This window comes from Lethenteron reissneri, chromosome 19, assembly GCF_015708825.2.
Source record: "Lethenteron reissneri isolate LAM-NWPU_2019-01 chromosome 19, ASM1570882v1, whole genome shotgun sequence".
Classification (NCBI taxonomy): Eukaryota; Metazoa; Chordata; class Hyperoartia; order Petromyzontiformes; family Petromyzontidae; genus Lethenteron; species Lethenteron reissneri.
The window spans coordinates 12,818,577-12,828,374 of NC_083797.1; positions in this window are offsets into that span (position 1 = coordinate 12,818,577).

The window sequence follows — 9,798 nt, forward strand, 5'->3', positions numbered from 1 at the left end:
GGGCTTTTCACCAGCAGTGGCGTGAGCAAGCAATTCACCTTTTACTCTGCTCCCACTTCTAGGCTGAATCTGAATATTTACTTATTCTGGAGAAATCCGATGGGCTGTGAAGCAAATTTTCACAGATGTCCAGTTGGTGGGCGGGTCAAAAAGTTACAACTGATGCTGGGGTGGGGGGGCTACAATAGCAGTTTAAACAATGTTCTCACGTCTATGCTACCCTTCACTATCCTGCACTGACCGGCGTGGTGAAGTATAGCCATACAACCCTGACGATGTGCGGAGGCCTGCCTGTTAGGTGTTTCCTTAAACATAACTTAATACTGCCGTCTAGGCGAAATGGACGTCGTTAATTCTAATTCAGATATGATCAGCCCAGGAATTGAACCTATGCCTTGGCAATTAGTTGCACATCGTGGCCTTGCCTCCTGACTACTACACACACCCTGCTGAGTGAGAGACGCCTCCTCCTCAAAGGCGGAGTGAGGCTGTTGCGTTGCTCGTGTATCGCCACACTTCCAAGTGCGTGCAGCCCCTCATGCATTGGTGCTTGTTAAGCCAAAGTTCACATTGCTGTGCTCGAGCTATGAGGTGGTGTTCATCTGTGCGGCAGGGCCCTGAGTCACGAGTGGAAATTGCACATTCGTATAATGAAACTTATTTAACAACCCTGAAGAGATGTGAGGCTTAATTCGACCACCTGACTGACAATGGGACATGATTGCCACACGCTGAAACCACAGCGCCAGATTTGCTCGCTCAACTAAAACGCATTTCTGACCCCAGAGGGATGATGGGCTGAGTCCATCCTGGCCAGGATTTGAAATCTTTATCCTAAGATCGGGAGCTCTCCTGCTCAAATAACGAAGATGATTTCCGATGAGACATTGGTGATAGTTGACTGCGTGTACAGTGGCTTCGTGGCGAGTGTGCTGATCACAAAGCCATTCAAATCCACACGAGTGTCATCTAAATACAGATTGACTGGTTGAAGATGCCCTCCCTGGTAGTCCAAAGGCTGACCCAATAACACGGTTCTGGTCATGAATCATACATTCTGTTTAAGTACAGCTCGCAGGCAATACATACAGATTCTTAGTAAGGCGGGTAAACAACACCAGCCGTATTTGCTCCATAATGAGCTTACTCAAGTGTAACTAACAGCATGGAATTCACGAGCGTCGTAATTCTTAAATCCCCGCCTGGCGGTGCTGTTCTTAAAACGCATGTCTTGCAACAACGAAGTTCACGGGGGGAAACTTTAATCTATTATCCCTCCAGAGTCGAAAAAAAATCGAGTACCATTTCGTGGAACGTCAACAGTGATCATCCCCTGTGGAGAAACTGCCATAGGTATGTGGAATTTCCATACCATAGCCCATTGCTTGTTTAACCCTTAAGGAGGCCACGCTTGACAGCATTAGTGAAAGTATAATGGTGTTGGTGAAAGTTATATGCACGTGCTCTTGACATGCATAATGGGAAAAATGCATTATGTAAACAGGAGCTTGAAGCTCATTCTGTTTTTATATCTCCCTGTCCTACAATTTCCCACCATAATGTGCTTTGCATACATTCATCCTCACTGCAGGGACGGCTTCAACAGCTTCGTGCAAGCACAGACTGAAACATAACCCCCTCATCACAGCCGTCTTTATCCCAGCCTATTAGAATCGCGATAACAATGGCAGCGGGGAGTTTGAAAAAAAATATTGTACTGGAATAATTGTAATGAATTAAAATTGATATATACGTGTGGCAAGTTCTTTAATTTTTTATTTAAAGCTTTCGTGACTGCAGGGATTCATATTCTTGGTTCTTTCAGTAAAGTCACGCAGAAGCGAAATAATAAAATATAAAACAATAAAAATTCTCACGACGTTTCGATTGTAACACAAGCAATCATCATCAGGTGTGAAATTCACAGGCTATGGATCATCATCAGGTGTGAAATCCACAGAAAGAAAATTTGAAAAAAGTTTTTTCTTTCTGTGGATTTCACACCTGATGATGATTGCTTGTGTTGCAGTCGAAACGTCGTGAGAATTTTTATTGTTTTATATTTTATTATTTCCCTTCTATGTGACTTTACCGAAAGAACCAAGCATATGTTAACGTCACGACTGTCGGTGCTTACACCCACATTGCACTTAAGCGTACTCCTCACCGTCCGCGCATCATAGCCCCTGCCGGCACGCTTCCAATGGTGGTGTATTAATTATAAAGATAAGTAACGAGTGTCACGCTGTCATCTCCATAGAAATTCGTGTGACGGCACCATTGCACACATCCACCGGTTGAAGTGCATCGGTGAGAGTGCGTGACTTGCATTATCGTGCGTCGAAAAAGTGAAGCTCTCCGGTAGTGTGCGACCGTGGTCATCCAGAACAGACCGTACAACGTATAACGACGCAATGCCCCTATCCACCAAAACGAAGGAGAAATCACTGCGATACACTCAGCTGGCTCCTGATGCGGTTATCTGGGCTTGAGCACCTGAATGTGAAATTGTATTTTGTTGTTCTGCATCTACATCAGCAACCAAACGAAAGGAAAATAAAAACTTTGAATATTAAGGCTGGGAATTCAAGTCCCAAGCACGGGGTGAGGATAACCCCTCATGCCCCCTGGGTCGAAATGAGCCCCGTGTGGCAATAGGATCATGCTATGGATTTGCCTTTGCTACGGGAATGTGGAATTTCCACAAGAGGCTTAGGACTGGTCAAACACCCATAATCCACAATTCTATGTTTGTTTGATCAGGGAATCACTTTAACTTGGTTGTTCACTTCGCAAATTCCCATCTAGGAGGTTGGAAAATCATGCAAGCCAACATATAAATGAATACAGACTAACAAGGATCTCTCATGACCAATTTTTTTAAATCGAGGAGTCGGTGAGCCTTCTGGCCCAAGGTTGTCCGGCAGCACTTGTTTACGCAGCAAATCCTCATCTTAAATATTGACTTAAAGCTTTCGTGACTGCAGGAATTCATATTCCTTGGGTCTTTCGGTAAAGTCAATAGATATGTTCAAATTAATAAAAATAAACAAAAAGTACGACGGTTCGATCACAACACAAGCAATCGTCATCAGAAGGAAAAAAGAGGGGGGAAGCTGCTGAAGGCATGAGGCTGTTTTTAAAGGTTTAAAATGGGTGTGATCGAAACGTATTTTTGAATATGAAATCCTGATCTTGTTTTGACTTTTGGAGTCTCATCAGAAGAATGTGGCCAGTTAAACAAATAGTGATGAATTTTGATTTAAAGCTTTCGTGACTGCAGGGATTCATATTCTTGGTTCTTTCGGTAAAGTCACGTAGAAGGGAAACAATAAAATAATAAAAATAATAAACAATAAAATTATCACGACGTTTCCATTGCAACACAATCAATCATCATCAGGTGTGAAAACCACAGCAATAATTTTTTTTGCTGTGATTTTTATAATATTTTTTATATTTGTATTATTTTATTGTTTCCTTTCTACGTGACTTTACCGAAAGAACCAAGAATATGAAATACTGATGCGTTTCATAAACAACCATCATCATGATCCGTGGGTAGATTGCCCGTACAGTAAGGGAAAAAAGTATTTGACCCCCTGCTGATTTTGTACGTTTGCCCACTGACAAAGAAATGATCAGTCTATAATTTTAATGGTAGGTTTATTTGAACAGTGAGAGACAGAATAACAACAACACAATCCAGAAAAACGCATGTCAAAAATGTTATACATTTATTTGCATTTTAATGAGGGAAATAAGTATTTGACCCCCTTTCAATCAGAAAAATTTCTGGCTCCCAGCTGTCTTTTATACAGGTAACAATCTGAGATTAGGAGCACTCCCTTTAAGAGTGTGCTCCCTTTAAGAGTGTGCTCCTAATCTCAGCTCGTTACCTGTATAAAAGACACCTGTTCACAGAAGCAATCAATCAATCAGATTCCAAACTCTCCACCATGGCCAAGACCAAAGAGCTCTCCAAGGATGTCAGGGACAAGATTGTAGACCTACACAAGCCTGGATTGGGCTACAAGACCATCGCCAAGCAGCTTGGTGAGAAGGTGACAATAGTTGGTGCGATTATTCGCAAATGGAAGAAACACAAAATAACTGTCAATCTCTCTCGGCCTGGGGCTCCATGCAAGATCTCACCTCGTGGAGTTGCAATGATCATGAGAACGGTGAGGAATCAGCCCAGAACTACACGGGAGGATCTTGTCAATGATCTCAAGGCAGCTGGGACCATAGTCACCAAGAAAACAGTTGATAACACACTACGCCGTGAAGGACTGAAATCCTGCAGCGCCCGCAAAGGCCCCCTGCTCAAGAAAGCACATATACATGCCCGTCTGAAGTTTGCCAAAGAACATCTGAATGATTCAGAGGACAACTGGGTGAAAGTGTTGTGGTCAGATGAGACCAAAATGGAGCTCTTTGGCATCAACTCAACTCGCCGTGTTTGGAGGAGGAGGAATGCTGCCTATGACCCCAAGAACACCATCCCCACCGTCAAACATGGAGGTGTAAACATTATGCTTTGGGGGTGTTTTTCTGCTAAGGGGACAGGACAACTTCACTGCATCAAAGGGACGATGGACGGGGCCATGTACCGTCAAGTCTTGGGTGAGAACCTCCTTCCCTCAGCCAGGGCATTGAAAATGGGTCATGGATGGGTATTCCAGCATGACAATGACCCAAAACACACGGCCAAGGCAACAAAGGAGTGGCTCAAGAAGAAGCACATTAAGGTCTTGGAGTGGCCTAGCCAGTCTCCAGACCTTAATCCCATAGAAAATCTGTGGAGGGAGCTGACGGTTCGAGTTGCCAAACATCAGCATCGAAACCTTAATGACTTGGAGAAGATCTGCAAAGAGGAGTGGGACAAAATACTTCCTGAGATGTGTGCAAACCTGGTGGCCAACTACAAGAAACGTCTGACCTCTGTGGTTGCCAACAAGGGTTTTGCCACCAAGTACTAAGTCATGTTTTGCAGAGGGGTCAAATACTCACTCTATATTTCATCACTTTTTTACACTTTTCGCCGTGTCTTGCGCTAATATAGTGAGTCTCAAGAGATATATACAGCATACGAGGGTTGATCAAAAAGTACCGGGAATAATTTTATTTAGACAAAGCTAAAGGACGACATATATATTCAAGTGTGTATGTCCTTAAAAGTAGCCCTCTGAGCGAACACGATAGCGATTCCAGGGGTCCTGTCATTTCTCGAGGCATCTCTGGTTCTCTTTAAGATAATCCCGAGCTACATTTTCAGTGATGGTTGGCACATCCTGAAATATCTTTCCTTTTAGGGTGCGTTTTAATTTAGGGAACAGGAAAATGTTATTTGGTGCCAGATATGGTACATATAGTGGGTGAGGAACCAGGTGATGAGACTTGGGTTTATTGGCTCTGGCCCCGAGACGAAACGTCGGTCATCTCGGCGTGGGACGCCGTCATCACCTCAACCAAAGAAAGCAAGAGAGGTAGTGGCTGAGTGGTTGGGTGAGTGAGTGGCCGAGTGAGTGGGTAAGTGGATGAGTGGGTGAATTATTTACCGAGTGAGTGGGTGAGTGGGTGAGCGAGTGAGTGACTAAGTGAGTGGGTGAGTGTCGAGTGGGTGAGCGAGTGACCGAGTGAGTGGGTGAGTGAGCGAGTGGGTGAGTGAGTGAGTGGGTGAGCGAGCGAGCGAGTGGGTGAGCGAGTGACCAAGTGAGTGAGTGGGTGCGTGAGCGAGTGAGTGAGTGAGTGACCGAGTGAGTGGGTGAGTGAGTGGGTAAGTGACCGAGTGAGTGGGTAAGTGGATGAGTGGGTGAATTATTTAACGAGTGAGTGGGTGAGCGAGTGAGTGACTAAGTGAGTGGGTGAGTGTCGAGTGGGTGAGCGAGTGACCGAGTGAGTGGGTGAGAGCGAGTGGGTGAGTGAGTGAGTGGGTGAGTGAGCGAGTGGGTGAGCGTGTGACCAAGTGAGTGAGTAGGTGAGTGAGCGAGCGATTGGGTGAGTGAGTGACCGAGTGAGTGGGTGAGTGAGCGAGTGGGTGAGTGAGTGAGTGACCGAGTGAGTGGGTGAGTGGGTAAGTGACCGAGTGAGTGGGTCAGTGAGTGAGTGAGTGGGTGAGCGAGTGGGTGAGTGAGTGGGTGAGTGAATGGGTGAGCGAGTGACCAAGTAGGTGAGTGAGTGGGTGAGTGAGTGGGTGAGGTCATGAGACTTGGGTTTATTGGCTACGATCCCGAGACGAAGCGTCGGCCATCTCGGTGGAGGATCGCCGTCGTCACCTCGACCAATGAAAGCAAGGCAAGCGCGCAAATGTAAACATGATGGTCGACTGTCTTTTTTGACGGTGAAGGTGTGTTGTGTGCACTATGAGTTCGTTCCATAGGGTCAGACGGGGAATCGGTTGGTTTAACACGCAGGCTTTCGGTTAGATCGCGTAAATATTAATTTGTGGTTAAACCCGAAACCACCCGACACAGCCAATTAGTTAGATTTGTCACGTAAACAGAACATGCCAATTTGTTACTATTACAGCACACCGGTGTGTTGGAAAGCAAATCCACAACATTTACAATCTGAATACGTTTTGCCAGTAATTACAACTAGCATCATCAGGCGGAAAGCCAGATTTGTGGAGACATCCTCCTGTTTCGTTCCTTAAAGCGGTTGTTTCATTTGGCCGTTCTGAAACGCCTACGAGATGCAGTTCTATGGAAACGGCCTGAAAAATGGGAGTCAGCTGTGTGGATCTCGCATTACGACAACGCACCATCACATGAAGCACTACTCGTACAAACACATTCCTGCGGAGGGAGCTGGTAGGAACGTTGGGTTGCTCGGTCAATGGCCAGGGTCAACGGCGGCGTGGTGTATTCCACAAATATGCCCGACTGTGAGGGCGGGCACAAGCCGGCGTGAGTAGGTTAAACGTTGAGTTTTATAAGGGCACCACGGGGTGACCAGCCCCTCCCCACCAAGCCCCTCCCCACCCTCCCCTCCCCACCCAGCCCCTCCCCACCCAGCCCCTTCCCACCCAGCCCCTCCCCACCCTCCCCTCCCCACCCGGCCCCTCCCCACCCTCCCCACCCTCCCCTCTCCACCCAGCCCCACCCTTCCCACCCAGCCCCTCCCTCCCCACCCAGCCCCTCCCTGCACGACGAACACAATAATCCCCTGTGGGCTGGTGTAACCAGGAGGTTCTTACCAGTATAATTGATGGCCAAGCGCAACATTCCACTGGTTCCTTAACCGCTGTATTCACCAGATTTGGCACCAAATGATTTTTTTCCTATTCCACAGATTGAAACGCACCCTAAAAAGGAAAGAGATTTCAGGAAGTGCCAACCGTCATCCAATATGCAACTCGTAACCTCAAAGCTATCTCTGAAAGAATAGTATCGTATTCAGTCAGGAGGAAAAACTACTTTTAAGGATGTACATTTGATTAGGTATGTCGTCTTTTAATTTCATCTACATAAAAATGTGTCCTGAAACGTTTTGATCTACCCTCTTATGTGCATATGAGGAGGGTCATGTAACGGGGTATTTGACCACTTGTATTTGTATGCATGCATGCATGTTGAACTTCTTTCACACCGTACATAGCCAACCGCGCTAATCGGAGGGGCAGGCGGAAGGATAACAAACTTAACACAAAAGACAGTTTTAAAGAAATTCGTTTTCCATCTAAATTTAAAAGTGCATAGCTCCTGGCTCTTCCTAATATTGAAGGAAGAGTTTTTGGCTTGCACCGGCCAAGACCAGACATCTCTCTCTCCGGTAACCAACTGAGGTCTCATCACTTTCGTGTTTTAAAATTCTAAATGTGGCCAATAACAGTGAATCACGTGATCACCATTTGAGATGAGTGCGTTGTCAAATAATCCACTCTTATTAGCCATATTAATAAATCTGTACTACAAAAGTCTTAGGCCGGTACCAATTCCTGCTCTCTATGTATTTATGTTGAACACCTTTCGCACCCGTACGTAGCGAATTATGCTCGTTGGAGGTGCTCTGGTCCACGGACTATTACTGTTACCGAGTGTTTGGCATAATCTAGATTTGAAGTTTTCGTGACTGCAGGGACCATTACTCTTTGGTTCTTTCGGTAAAGTCACGTAGGTATGAAATAAAATAAATGCGCCCGAAACGTAGTGATTAAATTTTTTTTTATTTTATACCTACCTGACTTTACCGAAAGAACCAAAGAGTATGGAGTGTTTGGCATGTGGAGGGAAACCGGATTACCCGGAGAAAACATTCCTGCTTTGCTGATGAGACTGAGGAAATCAAGGCTAGTCCTGAGTTTGCTGCTTAAACAAACACTTCGGAAAAGCCCATATGTTGATGGACCTTAAATGTACGTATCTGCATGCATGTTGAACTTCTTTCGCAGCGTAACGTAGGCAACCGTGCTAGTCGGAGGTGCGAAATGTGCATTACAGGACGTTGTGTTCTGCTTACATTGTGGTAATCCTATGGCAATGGCAAGGAGCTTCAGTCCACCATTGGAACCTCATTTGCCAGTAGCAAAATATGATAATTGTTTTTTTACCCTTTAATCTGGCAACAAAACTGACACCTTTTTCTACAAGGAGTCATGTTTGCATTGACCACAATACCTGCAGTTGGAATGCAACATAAAACATAACTCTGATCATGTATGCACTGTCCTTGAAATTGATTGGTCCACACCCGAGACAGCTTTCTTTAGAGCCTAGTCTCACATGGTGTTGGACCAGATGACGCCAAAAGGCGCACAACTCAAGGACAATGCACCATCAGAGTATGAGAGCTCGGGGTAAGCATTTACACCATTGGAACCTCATTTGTGGTCAATGCAAGCATGACTCCTTGTAAAAAAGGTGTCAATTTTGTTGCCAGATAAAAGGGTAAAAAAACAATTATCGAGCTTCAGTCTGTCCACACAGGACGTGTTCACTCTCCATCCAATCGCGTGGCCGCTCGAACTCCAGGCACGAGCCACGACCCCTGTGCACAGGCCACGATTTGGATTGTCGGCGACTGACAGTCGTTAAATATTGTGTGCATTTAAGATGTGCGCGTTCTACATCAGAGGCTGCCTCGGTCTCCGAAACGTTGGGACAAACGCTCCCATTCGCACACATAGGTATGCATGGACATGCATGCTGTTTGGAAGTAATGTACCGTATTGCAATGCTGAAGTTAATACTGACTGGTAATTCATAATAGAGATGTTTAGGGTTAGATCGCATAAAATATTAATGTGTCGAAAACCCGCCACCACCCGACAGCCAATTAGTAAGGTTTGTCACGTAAACAAAACATGCCAATTGGTTACCAGTACAGCACACCGGTGTGTTAGAGAGTAAACCCACAACATCTACAAGTCGAGTACGATGTTTTGTCGGTAATTACAACCAGCACCATCAGGCAACAGCCAGAGTTAACTGGTGTGCTGAACTAGTAACGAATTGGCATGCGTTTTTTTACATGACAAAACCTTACTTATTGGCTCTGTAGTGAGTCCAACTGAGTCGCAGACGTTATTCTTCAGAGGCAACACTTTTATTCGCAACACGTATATATACAAAGGGGTAACTGCCCCTTTACCAGACACAGCCTGGGGTGGTGCCCACCCAGCTAACTGCACTATACAGAGGAGTTACAGCTACCAAGGGTAGGACCCTCACTCGGGTCCCCGGCCACGTGTTGGTGCCTCTTCAGACGTAGAATGTAGAGCTTCCAGCTTGTAGAACGAAGCGACCCCGGTCCCTCTCAGGGACCCACCTTTTATCCTCCCGGGTCGGGGCCGGC